This window comes from Muntiacus reevesi, chromosome 2, assembly GCF_963930625.1.
Source record: "Muntiacus reevesi chromosome 2, mMunRee1.1, whole genome shotgun sequence".
NCBI lineage: Eukaryota > Metazoa > Chordata > Mammalia > Artiodactyla > Cervidae > Muntiacus > Muntiacus reevesi.
The window spans coordinates 273,550,690-273,576,265 of record NC_089250.1 but is presented as its reverse complement, the minus strand read 5'-3'; the positions used below and the strand labels follow the sequence as shown (position 1 = coordinate 273,576,265).

Sequence of the window (25,576 nt, the reverse complement as noted above, 5' to 3'; positions counted from 1 at the left end):
ACCCCCTGGTTCTTCCATCCCAAATTCCACCAGCTGGAATTTGGCTTTTGCCAAATTCTTATTCAGCCGCCATTCCCGTAAATGGTGGGGTGGGGATGGTGTCACGAGAAGCAAAGACACCGACTTCGAGAGAAATAGAAAACTGAAAAAAGCCTGAGGTAGAACCGTTGACAAGGAAGAGAATTGCTGAGGAACTTGCGAAGAGAGGAAGAGACGGCAACATGAAAGAGAGTAGGTCTTGAAGGTTTCGGGTTGGCAAGGACAGAAGTTTAGGGAAAAGCAGGATCTCCGGAGAGTTAAAGGTGAGCAAAATAGGAAAGTGGTGTTCAGTCCGAGTCTTTGCGACCCCTATATCTCTCAGTTTGCTCAAATTCATGTTCATTGAGTTCAGGGTTGCTCTCTAACCAACCATCTGATCCTCTGCCGACCCCTCTATACCTTCAAGTAGAGCGGCTGTAAATCAGGGGTCCCAAAGAGGGCGACAATGGAGAGGCGGTTCACACAGAGAGCCCGCAAAGGGGATGCAAGAGTTGGGACCTTGGCTTACAGAGAAATATCCTGCTGGGAGAGAAAGGGGACTCCTAGAGATTGGGCTTTCCTCGGAGCTCAGATAGTAAAGAATCCGCTTGCAATGCGGGAGCCTTGGGTTCGATCCCTGGGTTGGGAAGATCCCCTGGAGAAGGGAACAGCTACCCACTCCAGTATTCTGACCTGGAGAATTCCATGGACTACAGCCATGGGGTCGCAAAGAGTCAGACAGGACTGAGCGACTTTCACTCACATGCAGTAATTGGAGGAACTGAGAGAGCAAGCAAGGTGAAAGGAAGCATAGCTACTTGGGATGCCAGAAAGTTGGGAGGAAGGGAGAGCAGAGATGGAGGAAGAAAGGCAGAAATTCATGGAGATTTAGGATCATCAGGGAGGTTGGATTAGAAGCATTTTACTGGGAACAGATGGCAGAGAGAAGCCGGATGGGAGTCAGGGAAGAAGTAGACAAGAGGACATGCACAGCCGGAGAGCAGAGGGGAAGAGGAAGGGAGACGGAGAAAGAAGTAGGGAAACAGATAAACTAAATGAAGTGGAAACAACTAGTGTGCAGTCGGGGCAGGGGACTAGATCCAGGAGCGCGCTGAATTGGTTGGATAAAGATTATGAAGTCGTGATACATCAATTTTTGACTTCCGTCATAGCTCAGTTGGTAAGGAATCTACCTGCAATGCAGGAGACCCGAGTTCAGTTTCCGGGTGGGGAAGATCTTCTGGAGGAGAAATGGCAACCCACTGCAGTATACTTGCCTGGAGAATCCCATGGACAGAAGAGCCTGGCGGGCTACAGTCCATGGGATCTCAAGAGTCTGACACAACTTAGTGACAAAACCACCACATTGATTTTTGGCTTTAGGATCTAATAAATGTAAAACTTGTTTCTTTAAATTATACAGATGAGAATTGCAAAACTTTTGTCTGTAAGGCTTGTGCATTTTGTAATTATATGTATTAAAAGATAACATCCATGTGCAGGACTGACTGACTCTCTTACTACGTGGTGCCTTTTCCAGGAATTCGGTAAATATGTTCTTTGTGATCGTTTTCCTTTTTACTTTCTCCTTTCTTTACATTTAATTCTTTTTGTAGCTTGGGATAAAGATTAGATCATTCAATACCTGTTATCTTGCAAAGAATTATTCCCTTCTGAAATAAGATTTTTTGCCCTCCTGTAATTAATTCATGTCATTGTTTTCAAAGTATGCTGTATTTTCAAATTTTTTTTTTCACTTGACACCAGAATTTTTCAGGGAAAAATTTTTAACAAGCTGATTCACTTTAGGTTTGTTTCATGTTTATTTGAGGTCCATTTGCTGTTTCTTCTTGATATATTTTTGAAGCATTTTTTTTGGTAACTAGTAAATAGATACAGACTGTTTTGATGAGTACTTAGTAAAAATGTCAGGGATCTTTTATCTTAAGAGTCTCAACCTAATTTAAGCAGTTAGTCTGATATTCTATTTTCCTCTTTTATGTGAGCTGGTAAGTAGTGAGCAATGAGGTGATCTGATAATGTTTCCTCAGGTCCAGGATCTGAGCAACAGTGACCTCTGAAATGATTGGCCAAATTGGGTGTGTGCCTGTGTGCGGCAGTTCTTCTTGGAGGGAGAGTACAGTTGTTATTATAATTTGAAATGAGTCCCAGTTTTGCAAAATGAAAAAGGACAACAGTAGGATGGAGGCAGGAACATATGCTTAGAGTGAGATAGATTATCAGCAGATGGCTTCTATGAACAAGGGTCAATCTGCAGGGAGGCCTACCACCTCCGCTGGCTTCCCTGTGTCCTCAGGGCAGCATCCTTCCTCCTCAGGTCACTGCCAGTGTGCAGCCTCATCCTGGGAGCAGACCCCGTTCTCATGGTCAGTCTGTCCTGCTCACATTCATTTAGTCCTTGTTCATAGACACCAAAACCTTCTCTGTCTCAGATCTTAGTTTCTACGCCTGTCTTTGGTCATTAATCACCTTGGCCCTTGCTCTTTCTGTTCCTTCAGGTCTAGGCCAGCGAGGTCTGCCCACCTCCTTCTGATATTCTCTGTCACATTAACCAAGTTTACTGCCTCTGTATTAATCACCTTCATCAGAGATGCCCTTGTCCTTTGACTGTTTGGAGTCTTTCCTCTTTTCCCTTCATTGAAGGATGCACCGTGTTCCTCTTCCCCCCTGGATGCTCGCAGCATCTCACTCTGGGGGTGAGGACTGGGAATGTGGGTTGGGCTGAAGAATTCTCAGGGGAGACAGAGGGGACAGGGTAGGTGATGATGGTTCCCGTATCTGTTCTGGACATTTCAACTGTAATTGATCCTTACCCCATGTGGACACTTAATTACTGAAAAGCAAAAAGATGTGGGGAGTCCTAATGCACCCGATAGAACTAGTGTCTTGAGGTGTCCCCATGTTTTAGTCTGTAGTATCACTGCTCAGCTGCAGCCCCCAGGTCTTCTAAGCTCTCTCCACCCAGGGACCAGTTGCCATCTTGGACAGCAGCTTTGCCTTCCAGCAGTTTATCTGCTCAGAGCAGGGGATGCTGAGTTTACTGTGGTTAGAGTGGCCAGAAGGTTTGGAATCCAAGGGGATATGAAGGAGTCCCCCCCTCCTTAAAGATCTAGGATATCTTCCAGTTAGCTCTCATTGGGGAGAACAGGGGTCAGTGAGACTGGGGTCTCTCTATCTTTGTTAATTCTTCATGAACTCAATCCAACTAAATCTCAAGGGCCGATAAAACGTTCTGATGTCCCAAGTTGCTGGCAGGTTTTCCTAGGAGAGCCAGCTCCTTGGTCTCTGTACTGAGTGCCGAGTGTCCTTGGATTTGCAGCCTATGTGCAACTCTGTTGTGATGCTCATGCCCTTGGTCTCTGCTGTTTAGCCCTCTTGTTCAACCATGTATGAAGAGGTAGAAAAATGGGGGAAAGTGAGGGGGAGCTTGTCCGAGTCTCCAGGAGGGTTGTGGGAGCAAGAATAGGCCTCTGGATGAACCCAGTGAATGGGGCTGTGTGTGTATATGTGTGTATGTGTGAGAGAGAGAGATGTTCATACTTGTGGGATCACGGGGTGTGTGGAACTGTTGACAAAGGTGGTCTCAATTCTACCTGGAGGACCTGGATGTGGGCTCATGGCCAATTGTGGGCTGTGTGGAATGGTGGGCGTGCCATAGTGTCTTAGCTCAGTTTCCCTGGGACACAGATACTGTGACTGAGGTTTGCATGACTGGGTTTTGTTGGGAAACACGTATTCACAGCTCTGAAGGAAGGAAGGAAGTGGAATAGGGAAGAGGACTGTTACCCTGCAGTGTGTTAAAAGCAAGGCCTGAGCTGAGCCCACGGGGAGGTCTGGATGCAGGAGGATGGGCACAATGGTCGCAGAGAAGGGGGGCGGGATCCAGGAGGTGTCCCACAGCATCCCCTCCACACAGTGGATTCTCTGGGGTCTTTAGGGAGGGCGAGAATCAGACCCATAGGTTAACTGTTGTTAAAATTCCAGAGATCCCTTTGTGGATTACCTATAGTTTTTCTGTTAGTTTGAGTTGCTAATGAGGAAGATTTCAAATGGAAAGTAGAAAAAGAGAAGTTGACGTGTTCCTTGGAAGATGTTGAAGTTGCACTGGGGTGTGTGCATCAGCCTACACATCTGTCTTGTATTATTAGATTTTGGTGATGACAGTTTGGGGTTGCTGGGGTCACTGTGCCTGATAAGATGTCTTGAGTCTGGTTGGTGTTTGGGCGTCTTCGTGTGTATTATTCCATCATTAACACAGGAGTTGTTAAGGCTTGGAACCTTCTGGGGATTGCATAGCAGGATGGGTGGATTATTACTGGGTCTCTGGGGAGTGTGTTAGCCCAGATGCAGGTTTGGAAGTTTCTTTCAGGCTCAAAGGGTAATGGTTGGGCCTCAGCTTTGATGGCATGATGCAGTGAAGGATTGTTCTTAGAATCTGAGGGTTATCAGCTCCACAGCAACCTGTATTACAGAGGCTTATTCTGGAGATGATGCAGCTGCTATTTGTTGCTGCCAGCACATTGGATGCCTCTGCTGTTCTCTCATCGTCTTTACAGATCTTGGGCGTCTTCCATGTACATGCACAATACAGTTAATGGTTAAAAATGGTTGATGGGAATGTAAATGGTACATGGAAAACAGTATGGAGTTACCCAAAGATTAAAAATAGAACATGCATAGGATCACACAATCTCACTTCTAATTTTATATCTAAGAAAAGCAAAATTTAAAAAAATGTTTATGTGTTTGGCTTCGCCTGCGTCCTGGAGGATCTTTGGTTTCGGTGCACCGACTTTCTAGTGTGGTGCTCGGACTTAGTTGCTCTGCCGCCTGTGGGCTCTTGGTTCCCTGACCAGTGATTGAACCCACATCCCCCACAGAGCTAGGCAGGTTCTTAACCACTGGACCACCAGGGAAGTCCTGTGCAAAAATCAGTATTTTGAAGGAGTAACCCGCGCGCCCGTAACCCATACTGTATGATTCACAACAGCCATTTGTTGTAGAAACAACCTGAGTGTCTGTTCTTGGCCGAGTGGATAATGAAACCATGATGTGTGTATGAGACAGCCTGGGTCCTGGGACCTTTTACTGCAGTTCTTGCACCTGGACGAACGTCTTTTCAGGCAACAGACTACAAAGAAAGTGTAATTGAACAAAGAAACTATAGCCACATTCATGAGCGGACAGCAATTCTGAACAAAAGTAAAAGGGCCACAAACCAAGTGTTATTTCTGAGGCTCCAGAAGCAAAAGCAGGTCACTTTCCGTGATCCCTGCTCACAGCACCACCAGGGGGCCCGAGGCGGGGCAGATCACCTCAGCTTCCTTCCAGCCTTAACCAAAGGGATCAGCTCACCCCCCTTTTTGGGAGGAGCAAGGGCACACACTTCTTTTTCTGTCTCTCCTTACTGCAGCAAGAGTCCCAATAAAGCCTTTCTTGAAATTCCCCTCTGGTTTCATAACTATTTCTATTTAAGAGCCCCAGGATCCAGGTTGAAAACATGTAAGTGTGTTAGTCACTCAGTCATGTCAGACTCTTTGTGACCCCAGGGACTGTACTCTGCCAGGCTCCTCTGTCCGTGGAATTCTTTAGGCAAGAATACTGGAGTGGGTTGCCATTCCCTCCTCCAGGGGATCTGTCCAACCAAGGGATCAAATCTGGCTCTTCTGCATTGCTGGCAGATTCATTACCTTCTGAGCTCCCAGGGAAGTCCTCATTGGTAACCCAGGCAAATATACACACATATTTATGTGTATGACATATTCAGTTCAGTTGCTTAGCCATGTCTGACTCTTTGCCAGCTCATGGACTGCAGCACGCCAGGCTTCCCTGTCCATCACCAACTCCCAGAACTTACTCAAACTCATGTCCATCGCATTGGTGATGCCATCCAAGCATCTCATCCTCTCCCTTCTCCCACCTTCAGTCTTTCCGAGCATCAGGGTTTTTGCCAGTGACTGGTTCTTTGCATCATGTGGCCAAAGTATTGGAGTTTCTGCTTCAGCATCAATACTTCCAGTGAATAGTCAGGACTGATTTCCTTTACTATTGACTGGTTGGATCTTCTTGCTGTCCAAGGGACTCTGAAGAGTCTTCTCCAACACCACAGTTCAAAAGCATCAGTTATTTGACACTCAGCTTTCTTTATACTCCAACTCTCAACATCCATACATGACTACTGGAAAAACCATAGCTTTGACTAGACGGACCTTTGTTGGTAAAGTAATGTCTCTGCTTTTTAATATGCTATCTAAGTTGGTCATAGATAGAGCTTTTCTTCCAAGGAGCAAGTGTCTTTTAATTTCATTGCTGCAGTCATTATCTGCAGTGATCTTGGAGCCCCCCAAAATAAAGTCTGTCACTGTTTCCACTATTTCCCCAGCTATTTCCCATGAAGTCATGGGACCAGATGCCATGATTTTAGTTTGCTGAATGTTGAGTTTTAAGTCAACTTTTTCACTCTCTCACTTTCATCAAGAGGCTCTTTAGTTCTTCTTCACTTTCTGCCATAAGGGTGGTGTCATATGCATTTCTGAGGTTATTGATATTTCTCCTGGCAATCTTGATTCCAGCTTGTGCTTCATCCAGCCCAGCATTTCACATGATGTACCCTGCATATAGTTAAATAAGCAAGGTGATAGTCAGCACCCTTGATGAACTCCTTTCCCAATTTGGAACCAGTCTGTTATTCCATGTCAAGTTCTAACTGTTGCCTCTTGACCGGCATACAGATTTCTTAGGAGGCAGGTCAGGTGGTCTGGTATTCCCATCTCTTTAAGATTTATCCACAGTTTGTTGTGATCCACACAGTCAAAGGCTTTGGCATAGACAATAAAGCAGAAGTAGATATTTTTGTGGAACTCTCTTGCTTTTTCAATGATCCAGTGGATGTTAGCAATTTGATCTCTGGTTCCTCTGCCTTTTCTAAATCCAACTTGAACATTTGGAAGTTCACAGATCACATACTGTTGAAGCCTGGCTTGGAGAACTTTTAGTATTGTTTTGCGAGCTTGTAAGCTGAGTGCAATTGTGCGGTAGTTTGAACATTCTTTGGCATTGCCTTTCTTTGAGATTGGAATGAAAACTGACTTTTTCCCGTCTGGCCAGTACTGAGTTTTCCAGATTTCCATATTGAGTGCAGCACTTCCACAGCATCATCTTTTAGGATTTGAAATAGCTCAACTGGAATTCCATCACCTCCACTAGCTTTGTTTGTAGTGATGCTTCCTAAGGCCCACTTGACTTCACATTCCAAGATGTCTGGCTCTAGGTGAGTGATCACACCATCATGATTATCTGGATCGTGAAGATCTTTTTTGTACAGTTCTTTTGTGTATTATTGCCACCTCTTCTTAATATCTTCTGCTTCTGTTAGGTCCCTGCCATTTCTGTCCTTTATTGTGCCCGTCTTTGCATGATATGTTCCCTTGGTATCTCTAATTTTCTTGAAGAGATCTCTAGTCTTTCCCATTCTGTTGTTTTCCTCTATTTCTTTGCATTGATCACTGAGAAAGGGTTTCTTATCCCTTCCCATAAAGATGGAGATTTTGCCAATTGGAACAACTTGGATGAATGTAGTGAATATTATGCTAAGTGAATTAGGACAGACAGGCTAGGACTGATATTGTATGTGCTCGCTTAATATGTAGAATGTAAAAAAGTGAAAGTCACTAGTAGCAGACAGTGGGATGGTGGTTATCTGGGGCTGGGAGGTGGGGAGGTTGGGGAGATGTTGGTTGAGAGGTACAGACTTTGAGTTGTAAAATGAATGCATCCTGGGGAAGTGTGTGCAGCTCGCAGAACGTAGTTAATCCTCTTCTGTTACTGCATGCTGGGAATTTGTCAGGAGAGTACATCGTCAGTGTTGTCACCACACACAGAACATGGAAATTTGGAGGTGATGGATGTGTTGGTTCGTGGATTGTGATAAATATTTCACAGTGTACACGTGTCACGTGGTCACATAGTATATGGAATATGTACACATAACCCTTCTCGTTATTCTCAGTAAAGCTGGAAAAGAAGAAAGTGGGAGGTGGCCTGACCTTAATCCTTCACTAGTGCTCAACGCAGGCTTCACATGAGATCATGAGGCATTTTGCCTGGGCATGTTTTGTACCCCTCCCCCATCAGACACGCTTCTCACGTTCTCGTGTGTGGCCTCACCCCAGGAATGTGCAAAGAGTAGCAAATAATTCCGATCTGGATCCTGCATTGAGCATCAGGGCTCTTAGCCTCCACTTCTGAGACTGAGATCAGGCCCTGAGGGAGGGGAGGGCGCTCTGCTCTGAGTGGGGCTGGACCAGGCCCTACTCTGTGACCTGAAGGGGATCATGGGGTCAGCGGAGGTGCCCCCTGCTGCTGTGTGCATGAGGCCTCACCAGGAGGAGAGTGTGATCCGAAAGTGTGGGAAAGTCCCGTGTTGGTCTCTGTGCGGAAGTTGACCATCCTGAGTCCCTCCTGAGACAGTGGGCACAGAGGACTGTCTGTTCCTCATGGTGAGGGCTTCCCTGTGTGTGTGATTGGGGCTCAGGAACCCTAAGCATTAAACAGCATGTTTTCAACTTTCATGATAGAACTGTGAAGACACATGGATGACGAAGCCCAGGAGGGGAAAGAACAGGAGTCAGGCATGGCTCTTTCTCAGGTAAGGTTATATTCTCAGTGGATTCTCATACTGCCTTCCTGAAATGCCCTTCTCTGGACTCGCTAATCGTGTCTGACTGTGGAGTGTCTTGTCTGACTCCTGTACGTGCACACTCACCCGGTGCCTTCCCTCAGGGACTGTCGTCTCCACTTAGATCCCGTCTCCCTATGGCCCGGTGACCTGGCCCTTGTGAAGAGGCTCCCCTGGGCACCATCCTGGGCAGGGCTTCTTACCCATGGGTTGGAGACGGGGTCTCGGTGCTGTTGGGCAGTAGGGACTGTTTAGGACCCACCTGGATGTGCTGTCTGCTCTCTGTCAACCAGGGTAAAGAAGCTGTACGTGGACCTCAGGTATTAACATGTACAGTACATAGTAAAATCTGCCAGAGAAGGGCAATGAGTGGAAATCAGTTCTGAGTTTTTATAGTACATTTAAAACTAAATGAGCACCTCCTTGAAAACTTAAGTGTTTGAGAATGGAATGGAGCGTTCAGAAAGAGATGTCAGGGCTAGGGGGTGTTTCGTTACACGATCTAATTTAAACTGTAAAATCAGGCTTACTAACTTTTTTTTCTTTCTTTTCTGACCACATGATGCAGCTTCCAGGGTCTTAGTTCACTGAGTAGGACTTGAACCTGAAACCCTGCAGTGGAAGTGAGGGATCTTTAACCCCTGGACCATGCGGGAATTTTCCAACTTTACTAATCTTGATTCAGTATTTTCTTAATAGAGTAAAATAATAAATTTTGGATTTTCTCAATAAGTACATACCTAAAATTAAGGATAAAAATCACAGGATGATGTTTAAAATATATTTATTTCCTGTACTGTATCTTCATTGCTTCAGTGTCTTTTCCCTGGTTCTGGCCAGTGGTGGCCACTCTCTGCTTGCAGTGCGCACGCTTCTCATTGCAGTGGCTTCTCTTGTCTTGTAGCACAGGGTCTCAAGCGCACTGGCTTCAGTAGTTTCACCTCCTGGGCTCTAGAGCTCTGGCTCAGGAATTGAGACTCACAGGCTTAGTTGCCCCTCAGTATGTGGGATCTCAGGCCAGGCTACAATCCACATCTCTTGCAGTGCCCAGTGGATTCTTTACCACTTACCCGTAGGGAGGGCCACATATTTTTAAATATAGGTATTTTATAAAGACTGGAAGAAACCTTCTGTATGTTATTTTCTGCTTGTAGTACTTTTTGGTTTTTTTTTTAACTAGAATTAGATAATGCTGAGGACTTCCCTGTTGGTACAGTGGCTAAGAATGTGCTTGCCAATGTAGGGTGCACGGGTTCCATCCCAGATCCAGGAAGATGCCTCAGAGCAACTAAGCCCATGGGCCACAACTACTGAGCCTGTGCTCTAGAGCCCAGGAGCCATAACTACAGAAGCCCGCACTCTAGAGCCTGTGCTCCGAAACAAGAGAAGCCACTGCAATGCCCATGTCCTGCAGCTGCAACTAGAGAAAGCCCACTCACAGCAAGAAAGACTCAACATAAGCAAAATAAATAAGCTTTGAAAAAGAAATAAGGTTGACAGAGGTACTGAATGAGGAAGTAAAATGAAAGAAGAGAATGGGAACCCACTCCAGTATTCTTGTCTGGAGAATTCCATGGATAGAGGAGCTGGCGGGCTGCCATCAGCGGGGTTGCAAAGAGTCTGGCATGAGTAAGCAGGTAAACACAGCTTCCACACACAGCAGATTGAGCTCTGAAAAACAAATCTAAGCGTCTAACTTTCTTCTTGCAGATTCTTCATTGACTTCCAGTAGCTTTTGGAATCAAGTCCTCGATCCATAGATCTTGCATAAATTAGCCTCTACCTGGGATTACCCCATCTACATTCCCTGTGTCCCAGTCACACTGGCTGACTTTCTGTTCACTAAATATCTTCCTGCCTCAGAGCCGGCACTCAGGCTCTTCTCTCTGCTTGCAGCACTCTTCCATTTCCTACCTGGCCAATCCTAAGTGTTTCTTCCTCACAGAGAGTTTGTCTGATTTCTCAGTGTAGGTTAAGACTTTCTGTTTAATCTTGTCTTAGCACCGGGCCTCTGTCAGAGTACTTATTTCAATAGTACATTAAAATTGTGGATGAAATTGGCTGTCTGGCTGCTAGAGTGTAAGCTACATCATGTTCATTGCTGTATTTCAAGTTTGAGGCACACAGCTGACACTGAATGAATTTTGATAGAATGAAAGAAAAAAAATAAAGACAACTCCTCTTGTTTCAAGCAATTGTGTGTTTACATATGCATGCATGAATGCATAGATATGTAACTCCATGGTTTTATTATAGAAACATCATCTCATAAATAATGGTGTATGCTTTCTAGCAGTTTCACTTGTTATCTTAAGTGTATTTCATGGCGTTAAGTTTTTTCTGCATCATCACATGAATGATGTAAATTGTAGTAGGATTATTGACATTGTGTGGGTTGCGATGGGAGAGGGTATGACCCTGTAATGTGACCATTTATGCTGTTCTGTTGTATTTCAGCTTCCTTGAACTTGTTTCAGGTATCCTCAGGGAACTCTCTGTGGATGCTCTTTCCTTCTCTGGTAGTTAATTGATTGATTCTTTAGGTTCAGTTTTCACTCCCAACCACCTCAGCTCAGGTGCTGTTGCCTCATTTCTTTACTATTTGATATGAACGATTTCTTAAGAATGACAAAATTTACTCCCCAGTAAGGTGGACTCAGATCTTTCTCTAACGTGCTGTTATGCTGGGGACAAGTTCATCCGTGTGACATCTTGAGAGTAATGCTTAGTGAGTAGGACGTGCCGAAACACCTGTCATCAGTGTGATGATGTCTTCATCATCACAAATGTGTGTTCTTTTAAAGTCACTGTGGACTTTATCGTCTCTGAAGACACCAGTCTTGCTGTAGCTCATCTAGATAGTGACACTATGTCACTCCGTGTGTTGAATGTAACACTTCTGCATAGCCAACCCAGTGCTGGTTTTAATTTGTGTATTTTTCATGTATTGTCCACATATGTGACAAATTCATGTTGATTGCAGGAGATCATAGTCTTAGGAAAAAAGCGGAAATTATAAATTAGATTAGAGATCAACAGTTTGCTTGAAGCAGCTTATAATGAATCTATCAGAATATTGCTTCAACTGAATTGAGCTTTACCCCTCTCACCTCTTCTCATTTTGTGTGAAATCTAGAATCCTCCTCAGGGCCCGTTGGTAAAATGTGTTTTCATTTCAGGCACAATTGACCTTCAAGGATGTGTTCATAGATTTCACTCCCGAGGAATGGGAATGCCTGGACCCTGCCCAGAGGAACTTGTACAAGGATGTGATGGTGGAGACTCTCAGGAACCTGCTGTCTGTAGGTGAGGATCACTTCCCCCTAAAGTGGGGATCTGCCCTGGGGTACCTCTCCATGTTCCCTCTGTACCTTTTGAGATCCCCTGTTTTTCTTGACTAAGCTCAAAACCTTGGTGACTCAGACATGTAAAGCTTCGTGATTGGCATCAGGAGTTTAAACTTGTCTTTCCTCTGGTGACCTGCCAATGTGTGATACACAAGGAGTTTTTCCACAGCTTGAGCATTTATAAAAGTGATTTCAAACTTTGAAATATCCAGTTGCCTGTTTTCTAGCCCTGTGTTCTTGGTTCAGTAGTTCTTAGATAGGAACTAGATACTTGCTGCATATTATACTGTATATTATATGGTTCCCTGTGCATTCAGAAGGAGGCAGATAGTAAATTCTTTTGAGAAGTATTTTTCTGTTGGTTTATAATGTCCTCACTCCTTGGCTGACAAAAGAGCTGGATTCTACACCTGCCAATGCAGGAGACCCTGGTTTGATCGTAGGTCTGAGAAGATCCCACATGTCCCAGAGCGGCTACGCCTGTGTGCCTCAACTACGAGCCAGCACTCTAGAGCCTGGAAGCTGCAACTGCTGAGCCCACGTAGGAAAACCACTGAAGCCCATGTGCCCAGGAGAAGCCGCAGCAAGTGAGGAGCACGAGCGCTGCAACTGGAGCATAGCCTCTACTTGCTGAACTTGGAGAGAAACCAAGCAGCACCAAACACTCCCCCGAGCAGAAAGAAATGAATTCACCAATGTGTTAACAATAACAGATAACGTTTATTAAAAAAAGGAGAGATTGGACTCTGGAAGAAGCCACAGTATGTGGCACTACTTGTGAGTAAGAATTTCTGCTTCTGATTTGAACGTTATCTCCATTCTTGTGGCACAAGGAAGAAGACCCCTGGATTGTGGAGAATGAGGTGCTAATAGCAAAAATCCAGATGAATGGGAAAGTATCAACAGTGTGATCACAGGTCAACTGTCACAAGGACAGAGAGGAAGCCACACCATTCATTGGGTTTGGGAAACTCTCCAAGGGGGAGAGTTCTGTGAGAAAACAGATGTTTAATGTTTGTGAATCTCACAGGAGATTTTTCTTCTACCTAACTTACTTCACTTTTCTTCAATATGTGAAATGTACAGCACCCTCCAGTGCTACTGTAGCGCCCTCAGAGATGAAGGCAAGGTCCCTTTTTTGGCCTGTACTGGGTTTTTTTGCTGTGCGGACTTTTGTCTGTTTGAGATGACTGAGGGTTACTCTCTAGTTGCGGGGAACATGGTTTCTCATTGTGGTGGTTTCTTTAGTTGTGAAGCACGGGCCCTAGGCACACGGGCATGAGTAGTTTTACCATACAAGCTCACTATCTGTAGTTCATCAACTTATTCTCCGTGACATGTGAGATCTTCCCAGAACAAGAATCGAAGCCATATCTCCCGCATTACTAAGCAGATTCTTACCATGGAGCCACCAGGGTGTTAAGGAAATTAAATAGTCTTGTTTAGTCTTCAAGACAAAGCAGTGCATTCCTCTGACCTTGCTTCTAACCTGCGTGGAAACTGCCCTGAGTGTGAATGTCCTGACTCTCCTGTGAGTGCAAGGCTTGCAACATTGTAGATAAGATAGGGGACAAGTCTTGAGATTGTTCAGCCTTTGCAGGGGCCCTTGCCAACCAAGCCCCAGGCTTTGCACCATCCAAGTTGGCTCCTGGATCCTCCTCTCTGCCTACTGAGAGGTAAATAAAAGTTACTTAAAACTGTCTAAAGAGATGTTCCATCTGGAAAAAGAATTATGTGATTTGTGAGGATGATTATCCACATTACAAAGTCACGTTATATTTTGGCTGATCAAATCTTCACTTTTTAAGTCGACTCTCTTTAGTCGGCCCACAGCTCCAATAGTGTCCCCCACTGCCCTTTCTCTCTCCATTCTCTGTCCTGTTGTGGCCTTTCACCCCTGCCAACCCCTCCTCCCTCTCCAGAAGCTAGTCGCCTTCTAACGGCCCCTGTTTCTCAGACGGGCAGGGAGCCCAGGTTTCCCCACTCTAGCAAGTTTGTTTACCCCTTTAGATTCTTCTGACCAAAGACCCCCATCTCCCTGGAGGGATGTCCAAGATTTTTATCAGTCCTTCTGGCCCTGTTATCACAGTCAGTTTGAGCACTGTTCGATCTGTATTTTAGCCATAAAGATATGACTACAGAAAGGAAAGATAACTTGTTTGATACAGGATGGCCATGATATTGTTTAGACTCTGGAGAAAACTGGTTAAGATGAATTTGTTTTTTTTGTTTGAAAGTGCAAAATCGGTTCTTTTTACATGTGGAATTAAAAACAGCAAGCTTGTTAAAAAGACCTGCCAAATAAAAAGCTTCAAGTTAACCTTTGCCAGGACTTTCCAGATGACTCTAGTGGAAAAGAACCAGCCAGCCCTTGGGGGAGACACAGGACACGTGGATTTGTTCCCTGAGTAGGGAAGATACCCTGGAGGAGTGAATGGCAACCCACTCCAGTGTTCTTGCCTGGAGAGTCCCATCATGAACAGAGGAGCCTGGTGGGGTAGAGTCCATGATGTTGCAGGGAGTTGGACAGGACTAAAGTGACCTTGTATAGCATGCAACCTTTGCCATTTTCTTGAAATTCATAAACCATTTTTCCAGAGATGTGTCTTCGGCAAATTAGAATTTTAAACCACAGGGCGGGAAGTGGGAAGAAAAGGGTGAAAGAGACATTTTAAATCTCAAGCAGGAAAGTACGAGAGCTCTCATGTGTGTTGATCTGCACTTATGTTTGTCTCCGTGTGTGTCTTTGTTTTTGGATAATATTGCTGAGGCTAATTTGTAAATGAGCTCTAATTCAATTGTTTGTAAAAAAAAAAAAAGTAAGCACTTACAAATCAAACAATTGCAAGAAAAATTAACCTAAATGAATTTCAGGTTCACCTGAACTGGACAATATTCAATATAAAATATCTAGTATTAATGTTTGTTTGCTAATCTAATTAAGACATCTTGAGTCTTCAACATTGTCTAATACTTTTATTGTACCTAGGTTTAATGTTAAGTAAGTTTTGTCAACAGTTAAAGTAACCTGAGTGAAGAAACTTTTAACGAAAGAATGCAAATGCAGTTGGAACTTTCAGATAAACTCTGTTAGGAATGATTATACTTTAGAAATGTCTTTGTAAAATAGTCTGTCCAGATCTGAATAACCTGAATTTCTAGAGTTGTGATAAACTAAGTGATGAAAGTTCATTGAATATCTAGGTCATTTCCAAAGAAAATAAGATTCTGAATCACACATTACTGAAAACTCATTTACTCCTACAGACACACTAAAGAGATTTTGGACTCTTGTGAATGCGTTTGGTGCCACCCTGGGATGTTCTCTATAAGAAAGCAAATATTCTTAGAGATTGTCACTGGTATTTATGTTCACCAGTCTACAAAATGCTAATACAACGGACAGGTCATGGTTGCTTAAGGAAAGTAAGACGTGTGTTTTTAGTAAGAAAGGTATGAGAAATGTGGGCCAGTCACCTTGCTTTGTCCACCCTGGTTAATTTGTCTCAGGACCCTCCCCTTCCCTACGCAGGTACACCCTGGATCTTGAAGTAAAGGCTTCTCAGAGGAGCAAACCTCATTATGGCCTGGCATGCTCCTCTGACTTTTAACTCCAAGGAGCCTTTCTGCACTTGTGTACTGTCTCATTTATCAGACAGGGTTTTTCCTTTCTTTCTCCTTGCCATGATTATTCCTTTGAATTAAGAGACAAACTGGCTGTTTACCCTGTTTTTGTTGGCTGTAAACTTCTCAACCGGAGCCCACCTATCTCTTATTTCAGGGCATGCAAACAGGAGGGTAGCTGATTGTAGATGTCCAACCTGCAGCTCATCCAACTCCTACCTCAAAATTACATTTTATTAAGGAAAATGGAAAGTACTTCTGACTTACAGATGGCTGTTTCTAAATGAACAAAGTGATGTTTTTAAAAAAAGAGAGAGGTTTCATGGAAAGTGGACTCCAAGAAAAGAGGTCCCAACAAGTCTTTTTATGTTCTGCAACAATCTGTCATTTGACTCCTGTCAATTTTGTTGCTTGACTTTGGGTAGCATGTGATGAGGTGCTTCAGAGGGATTTATTTCCCCTTGTCCCCCTCCTGTGGTAATTTGTGCTGTTAGGTGGCATAGACTGTTGCATGTTTTATAGAAAAAATCAGAAGTTATTATTTTTTTTTTTTTGCTGTCCCACATGGCAGTCTGGTTCTTAGTTCCCCATTCATGGAAGGATTCTGTGCCCTCTACAGTGAAAGGACATGGTCCTCACAGGGAGTTTGCCTCAAGGGTTACTTTTGCTTCAAAGATATATTTACTTCCTGTCATGCTTATTGTGACATATCTCTTTTGTCTACATTACATCGTGCATGTTGTTACTTTACATTTCCTTCCCAAGAGAGTTGTCTCTGGCTCTAGTTCACAAAGTTTTCCAATCATATTCCTTTATCTTCATAACAGTACGTTAAAAATTTATTTACAATTTATTTGTTTTTATCTGCACTGGGTCTTTGTTGCTTCAGGGGCTTTTCTCTGCTTGCAGCAAGCAAGAGCTATGCTCTACTCACAGTGCATGAACTTCTCATTCTAGTGGATTCTCTTGTTGCAATGCGTGGTCTCTGTGTGTTTGCTCAGTAGTTGTGCCTCCCCAGTTCTAGAGCACAGAATCATCACCTGTGGCCTACAGGCTTAATTGTTCTCAGGCGTGTGGGAATTTCCCAGATCAGGGATCAAACCTGTGTGCCCTGCACTAGCAGACGGATTCTTTACCTCTGAGCCAGAAGGGAAGCCCCAAAGCTTATTCCTTTGCATATATCTTGGAACCAATGAACTAGGTGAGTTTAGGTTGCTCTATAGATAGGGAGTTGCTGACTTGAATGATTATTGTCTGAGTAGAGAATGTTTCACTTATTTTTTGCTCTTTAAAAATGACAGTCTTTTTGTATTACACAATATAACTGACATGAACCACTTAATAATGTCATAAAATGCTTATATGTCTATCTACTGATAGAAATCTAAGAGGTATTTAGAAAAGTGTTTATTATTTTATTTTGTAAATTATTTTAGGGAATTCCTTGATAGTCCAGTGGATAGTATTGAGTTAGTTTCACTGCAACAAGCCTGGATTTAATGCATGGTCAGAGAGCCAACATCTCATAAGCCACGTGGTCCAGAATTCTCTATTTTCTCAATGCAATATTTGTTGAACAGTTTCTAACTGCCATTTATTTTTTATGTTTTTCATTAGAATGCTTCTTTTGCATTGTTTACCATTCCAATGTATTGCCTGATGGATGCTTGTTTGCTCAGTTGCTCAGTCCTTTCTGACTGTTTGTGATCTCATGGACTGTAGCCCTCCAAGCTTTCCTATCCATGGAATTTTTTTCAGGCAAGAATAGTGCACTGGGTTGTGATTTCCTGCTCCAGGGAATCTTTCCGACCCAGGGATTGTATGCCTCTGTGCGTGTCTTCTGCATTGGCAGGCAGTTTCTTTACCCACTGAGTCACCTCTCTAGTCCTGTATGTTCATTACCATTTAAATATGTATAAGTATGCATAAAGTGTGTACAGTATACCATTAGTTTCTCCTCAATATGAGAGAGCAGTACGCTTAGTATAAAGTAGGATGAGCTTTGAGGTCATGGTGGGAAAATACGTTTTCTTTGCAAACTGACATGAGTTTGCATAAAATGAATGTTTTCTGATTGTGTTTGAAACGACACTACCCTAAAATTAATTTGAATTACATATGATCACTCTTTTTTAAAGAATCCTATTCCTTTAGTGTTCTATAGTTTTAAGATTATCATTGCAAAGATTCGTAATTCTGTTCAGGATGAATATGACTTTTGGTATAATATTACGTGTTCAACAAGAAATTATTTATGAATTGTAACTAATAGAATACCTGTGGTTCTTTATGTCTTGTAGATATGTCTCATATGCATACGATCAAGAAATTACAGGCAAAAGCAAACAGTGTTAAAGGGGAAATTTTTCAAAGAGTGATGTTTGGAAGAGCTGAAAGCCTTGACATCAAAGATTTTCACCTCAGGAAGATCCAGGAAAATATACATTACTTTGATTGTCTGTGGACAGATGATGAAAGAAATGACAAAGGAATGTCTATATCCCATAACAAAAACCTCACTGATGGAAGAGATCATCCTAGTAGAAGTGATGCAGGAAATAGACCTTTTGAAAGGCACAGAGCAAGCTTTCAGGATGAATTACAGATGGTACAATCTGAAGGGATAATTGTTGAATGTAGTCAAGTTGTGACAAATGTCAGCACCTCAGGTTTATCACCTCAGAGAACTCATAATGTGTGCGAAGGGTTTTCTCATAAACCTGAGAGTGCTGTCATGCATCTTTCAGAACTGTTACCAGACCATGAAACACAAAAGAAAAGACCTTACAAATGTACTGAGTGTGACATAAGCTTTCTTGAGGACTCAGAACTCACTAGACATCAAATAATCCATGCAGGAAGAAAACCATATAAATGCAACGTGTGTGGCAAGGCTTTTAATCAAGCTACAAAACTTGCAATTCATTGGAGAATTCATACTGAAGAGAAACCACATAAATGTGATGTATGTGGCAAGGCCTTTAATGAAGCTGCAAAATTTGTAATACATTGGAGATATCATATGAGAAAGAAACCATATAAATGTGATTTTTGTGGCAAGGCCTTTAGTCAAACTTCAAACCTTGCAGTTCATCAGAGAATTCATACTGGAGAGAAGCCATACAAATGCAATGTATGTGATAAGGCATTTAGTCATACTGCAAATCTTACTGTTCATCAGAGACTTCATACTGGAGAGAAACCATATAAATGTGATGTATGTGGCAAGGCCTTTAGTCAAACTGCAAACCTTGCAGTTCATCAGAGAATTCATACTGGAGAGAAGCCATACAAATGCAATGTATGTGACAAGGCATTTAGGCATACTGCAAATCTTACTGTTCATCGGAGACTTCATACTGGAGTGAAACCATATAAATGTGATGAATGTGGCAAGGCCTTTAATGAAGCTGCAAAGCTTGCAATTCATCAAAGATTCCATACGGGAGAGAAACCATATAAATGTGATATATGTGGCAGAGGCTTTAGTCAAACTGCAAACCTTGCAGTTCATCGGAGAATTCATACTGGGGAGAAACCATATAAATGTGATGTATGTGGCCTATGCTTTATTCAAAACTCACAACTTGAAATTCATCAGAGAACTCATACAGGAGAGAAACCATATAAATGTGATGTATGTGGCAAAGGCTTTGGTGAAACTTCAAGCCTTGCAGTTCATCGGAGAATTCATACTGGAGAGAAACCATATAAATGCCATGTATGTGGCAAGGCCTTTGCTGCAAATTCAAGCCTTGCAGTTCATCGGAGAATTCACACTGGAGAGAAACCATACAAATGTGATGTCTGTGGCAAGGTGTTTAGTCGTACTGGACACCTTGCTGTTCATCGGAGAGTTCATACTGGAGAGAAACCATATAATTGTGGTATATGTGACAAGGCGTTCAGTGGAACTTCAAGCCTTGCAGTTCATCAGAGAATTCATACTGGAGAGAAACCATATAAATGTGATGTATGTGGCAAGGCCTTTAGTCAATCTACAGGCCTTTCAGTTCATCAGAGAATTCATACTGGAGAGAAACCATATAAATGTGATGTATGTGGCAAGGCCTTTAATCATACTACAAGACTTGCACTTCATCAGAGAATTCATACAGGAGAGAAGCCATACAAATGCAATGTATGTAACAAGGCGTTTAATCATACTGCAAACCTGACTGTTCATCGGAGAATTCATACTGGAGAGAAACCAAATAAATGTGATGTATGTGGGAAGACCTTTAGTCAAACTGCAAACCTTGCAGTTCATCAGAGAATTCATACTGGAGAGAAGCCATATAAATGTGATATATGTGGCAAGGCTTTCAGAGTAAGTTCAAACGTTGCTGTTCATCGAAGAGTTCACACTGGAGAGAAACCATATAAATGTGATGTGTGTGGCAAGGCGTTTAGCCGTACTGGAAACCTTGCTGTTCATCGGAGAGTTCATACTGGTGAGAAACCATATAAATGTGATGTGTGTGGCGAGGTGTTTAGTCGTACTAGAAACCTTGCTGTTCATCGGAGAGTTCATAGTGAAGAGAAACCATGTATTGTGGTATATGTGCCAAGTCTTTCAGTGTAAGTTCAAGTCTTGGTGTTCATCAGTGAGTTCATACTGGAGAGAAACCATATAAATGTGTTGTATGTGGGAAGGCATTTGTTTGTACTGGAAACCTTGGTATTCATCAGAGAGTTCATACTGGAGAGAGACCATAAAAATGAGGTGTATGTGGCAGGGCTTTCAATGTGAATGCACACCTTGCATTTCATCAGAGAATTCATACTTAAGAGAACCTTAAAGTATAAAAATTGTGACAAACCATTTAGGATCAGTCATCCATAACTCATCATCAGGCAGTTCAAATAGGAGAGAAACCACATAAATATAATGTATATGGCCAGTGCTTTACTTGAAATGACGAACTTAGAAACCATCAGAGAACTCACACTAGAGAGAAACATTAGAAATGTGACAGTTGTGAGAAACATTTTAGTGCAAATGTGAGTGACAAAGCATTTAGTCAGTGTTCAGGGCTTATAATTCAGAGAATTCATGCTGTATAGAAAACATACAAGTGAAACGAATGTGGCAGAGTTTCTAGTGCATGTTTAGCATGAACTCCGCATTAGGCAGTTCATACAGGAGAGAAACCACATAAATGTTATTTATGTGGCAAACCCTTCAGTCAAGGAATGACTTTGCAGATCATCTGAGAATTCATACTGCAGTGAAAACTTAAACATGTAGAGAATGCAGTAAAATATATCAAGTTCTTGACCCTCAGAAAATTCAACCTGGAGGAAAACTACACAAATGTGTTAGGTGTGGGAAAGCTTTGATTGTGTATTCAGGCCTAAGTCACCATCAGTTAATTTTTTTTTTTAACAATATTGTGATGGTTTTTGCTGTACATTAACACTAATAGGCCATACGCGTACATATGTCCCCTCCCTCCTGAACCCACCTCTCTCACCACCGTATCCCTCCAGATTGTTCCAGAGCACAAGCTTGTACATCAGACTCCCTCTGCCTCTTTTACATAAGGTAATATATGTTTCAGTGCTAATCTGTTAAATCCTGCCATCCTGTTTCTTTTGTTTTTTTCAGTAGGTTTTCCTTAGCGTTGCTTTTTCTATCCACTTGTTATGACCAAGATTTAATGTTTAATTTACATTTCTTTCCCACCTTACACTAACAAATACATAAGTCAGTTGGTTATTTCGAGACTTTTGTAATGTTAAAATGCACGTAGACAATGACAGGGAACATAGTAGGTGCTCTGTAAATACAAAGAAAGACAGTTTCTTTAGGACTTGAGTTCTGTCAGGTAATACACAAAGAAATATTTATCAATAGTGCCAAGTTGATAATTTTGATGAAAATAAGTTCTAGTGTCTTCTTAAAGACTTTATATTTTACAATGTGCTTTGTTGTCCACAACTGACAGATCTTTCCAAAGCAGACAACAAAAAAAGAGAGAAAATATATTACAATTTTTCAACAAGAAGTAAATTGCCTAATTACCATCTAGTGATCATATAGTAATGTCATTCCATTACATTGAAGTGTTGACTTAAGTAGTAGTTATTATGATGTAAACAAGTTCTGTTTATATAAGTACTTGAAGTTTTGTCATCATAAGCATGGAACAGAAACTTATAAAGAAGAATGCATTTCTCATTAAAAGTTTTTTTCTCTCTTTAATAATGTTTAAAATTTATTTTTGTCTCTGCTAAGTCGTCATTGTGCTGGCTTCTTTCTCTTTTTGCAGCAATCGGGCTGTGAATTCTCCACAGAAACTTGGCTGGGGTGTGGTTGGAGACTGGCATTTTGATGGTCCTTTTGGCCAGTCCAGAGGACTTAATGTCTTTTTGTTTGTTTGGCTGTGCTGAGCCTCTTTTTTTTTTTTTTTCCCCTGCCTGTGTGCTTTCTCTAGCTGCAGCAAGAAGTGACTTTCTGGTTACTGTGTGCAGGCTTCTCATTGCTGGGGCTGCTGTTGCAGAGCACAGGCTTTAGAGCACAGGCTCAGTACTTGTGTTGCTCAGGCTTAGTTGCTGCGAGGCACGTGGTATCCTCACAGACCAGGGATCAAACCTGGGTCCTATGCATTGGCAGGTAGATTATTTACCACTGGACCACCAGGGAAATTCTACTTGGTGTCTTTTAATAGGAGGACTCCAAGTACAGTTTGGTTCAGTCGCTCAGTTATGTCCGACTCTTTGTGACCCCATGGACTGTCTTTTAACTCAGTGTATTTTAATACACTGCCAAACAAAATTGGGGTCATCAATAACTGGGAGATCTGAAAACCAGGAGAGACGCCTCCAATTTATCTGGCCTTGGTGAAGAGGTGGATGGTCCCAAGAAACCCTTCCTGAAATCCCAAGGCCAGAATGTCCAAAGCACATTGTGGTGCCTGCTTTTCTCAATCCTGCATTCCCCTCAGGGTGCACTTTCACTGGGCCACTGCAGTGACTAATAAACTTGGTACTTGAAGAAGTGGAATGTCGGGACATTTTTCTCCTTAGAAGTGTTAGTATGAAGTATCCCTTTCTAAGAGTTGTGTGTTTCACATTCTAGCTTGTCATCCCTACAGAAAGCCAGTTCTTGTTTACTTAAAGTGCTTAAATTAATTCTAGTTGTAGGAATATTCCTGGGTTCAGCTAGCACCCCACGTCAACCCCCACCCAACCTAAACCTGGCCACCACACCAGGTTTCAGTTCCCAGGGCTCTGAATCACTTCAGCCTCATCCCCAGGACTCCAAGTACAGTTTGATTCAGTCGCTCAGTCATGTCCGACTCTTTGTGACCCCATGGACTGCAGCACGCCAGTCCTCCCTGTCCATCACCAACTCCCAGAATTTACTCAAACTCATTGTGTCGGTGATGCCATCCAACCATCTCATCCTCTGTCGTCGGACATGCAGTACTCCAAATGTTAAGCCAAACCCTTTCTTTCCATTGTGATTATCCCACAGAATTTTAAGGTTTTATTAAAACTGTTACAGTTTAAGTAATGCGCAATCAATGGTGCAACACAAGACGTGAGAGACCCTCAAGTACTCCCTCACTCTGACAAGATACCGCTGGAACCAAAGGGAGGAACAGGCTGGTAGGTGTGCGCTCGGCCCCGCTCGGCCCCGCTCGGCCCCGCTCGGCCCCGCTCGGCCCCGCTCGGCCCCGCTCGGCCCCGCTCGGCCCCGCTCGGCTCGGCCCCGCTCGGCCCCGCTCGGCCCCGCTCGGCTCGGCCCCGCCCGGCTCGGCCCCGCTCGGCCCCGCTCGGCCCCGCTCGGCCCCGCTCGGCCCCGCTCGGCCCCGCTCGGCTCGGCCCCGCTCGGCCCCGCTCGGCTCGGCCCCGCCCGGCTCGGCCCCGCCCGGCTCGGCCCCGCTCGGCCCCGCTCGGCCCCGCCCGGCCCCGCTCGGCCCCGCTCGGCCCCGCTCGGCTCGGCCCCGCCCGGCTCGGCCCCGCCCGGCTCGGCCCGGCCCCGCTCGGCCCCGCCCGGCTCGGCCCCGCTCGGCCCCGCTCGGCCCCGCCCGGCTCGGCCCCGCTCGGCCCCGCCCGGCTCGGCCCCGCCCGGCTCGGCCCCGCTCGGCCCCGCCCGGCTCGGCCCCGCCCGGCTCGGCCCGGCCCCGCTCGGCCCCGCTCGGCCCCGCCCGGCTCGGCCCGGCTCGGCCCCGCCCGGCTCGGCCCCGCCCGGCTCGGCCCCGCTCGGCCCCGCTCGGCCCCGCTCGGCCCCGCTCGGCTCGGCCCCGCCCGGCTCGGCCCCGCCCGGCTCGGCCCCGCCCGGCTCGGCCCGGCCCCGCTCGGCCCCGCCCGGCTCGGCCCCGCTCGGCCCCGCTCGGCCCCGCCCGGCTCGGCCCCGCTCGGCCCCGCCCGGCTCGGCCCCGCCCGGCTCGGCCCCGCTCGGCCCCGCCCGGCTCGGCCCCGCCCGGCTCGGCCCGGCCCCGCTCGGCCCCGCTCGGCCCCGCCCGGCTCGGCCCCGCTCGGCCCCGCCCGGCTCGGCCCCGCCCGGCTCGGCCCCGCCCGGCTCGGCCCCGCTCGGCTCGGCCCCGCTCGGCCCCGCTCGGCTCGGCCCCGCTCGGCCCCGCTCGGCTCGACCCCGCTCGACCCCACACGTCCAGACGCAGGCGGGTGTCCTAGGCTCCTCCGACCCTCGTTGTCCTTTCTCCTGGAACCTACCGCTTGGGAATCTCTGGTGTCTCCCCTCGAAGGACGTGAGTTTACATTAATTCCTAAGGCCGAGACTTGGTAGGTGTGGTCGCCCCGGGAATAGTGAGGCACTGTGTTTTGCTTTTTAGCTTTGTTAAGCTCAGTCCATAGGATCCCCTCTACTCCATATCTGTGTTCTAGGGTCACTTTGGACCTTCCTAATCCCCCAGCCGTTCCTCCCCAAGTGAATTCAGTTGTTACCTTGGGAGGCCCGTGGTCTAATTTCCTTACAGTGTAAAATCCTGAGGTAACATATATCTTTTACGAAATATATAGTAATTTATAGGGGGAAAGTCATTATAATTGAGACATGGCACTTAATAATTTTGTAAATATAACAAAACACTTGTTCAGGAACTAGCTTAGAATTTCATCTTTGCAACTGGTGGTGGAGCTGGAGTTCTTTCTCAAGTGTTGCTCCTGCTGCTAAGTCACTTCAGTCGTGTCCGACCCTGTGCGACCCCGTAGACGGCAGCCCACCATGCTCCCCCGTCCCTGGGATTCTCCAGGCAAGAACACTGGAGTGGGTTGCCATTTCCTTCTCCTCTCGAGTGTTAGGGAGGCGTTTTACTGTCCTTTCCTGGTTTATATGACCAGGGTAATAAATTGACTACAGAGACTCTCCATTTTAGGAGATAAATTTCAGTGAATCTGGTTATTGATATGAGCTCTAGAATCAAAGAAAAATATAAAATGGTCTCTATGCTCAGACATTTCCAACTCTTTGAGACCCCATGGAGTGTAGCCCGCCAGGTTCCTCTGTCCATGGGATTTCCCAGGCAAGAATACTGGAGTGTGTTGCCATTTCCTGATCCTGGGGATCTTCTGCCTCAGGGATAAAATCCCCATCTCTTGCATCTCCATTGGCAGCAGGATTCTTTACTACTGAGCCACGTGGGAAGCCTCTTTGGCCTGATACTAGTGTTTTATTTGAATTAAAGAAGTGAGTTTTGGTTGGTAGTTTTCCAGTCACTGAGACCCAGTGTGGATAATGCTGAATTATGGATTGCTGACAAGTGCAGTGGAAAGTGGTGTATAATAGTGGGAAAATATCTTAAGAGAGCAGAGAGTCTGAAGTCATTTGAGAGATAGTTTTAGATTTTGTGTATTAAGGTTGACTGTCAATGCTACACTAAACCTAAGATGATTATGTGGGGCAGGTGGACAAGGGGCA

At 44.7% G+C, this 25,576-nt stretch overlaps 1 protein-coding gene and 1 pseudogene across 1 annotated transcript in view; one reads left to right on the top strand and one right to left on the bottom strand.

The window, feature by feature from the left end:
• The window catches only part of LOC136161650 (zinc finger protein 665-like), a 365,259-nt gene that overhangs the window by 33,307 nt on the left and 306,376 nt on the right, over positions 1–25,576 (bottom strand). The window lies entirely within an intron of this gene.
• On the top strand, positions 8,630–20,406 carry LOC136157617 (zinc finger protein 160-like; annotated as a pseudogene).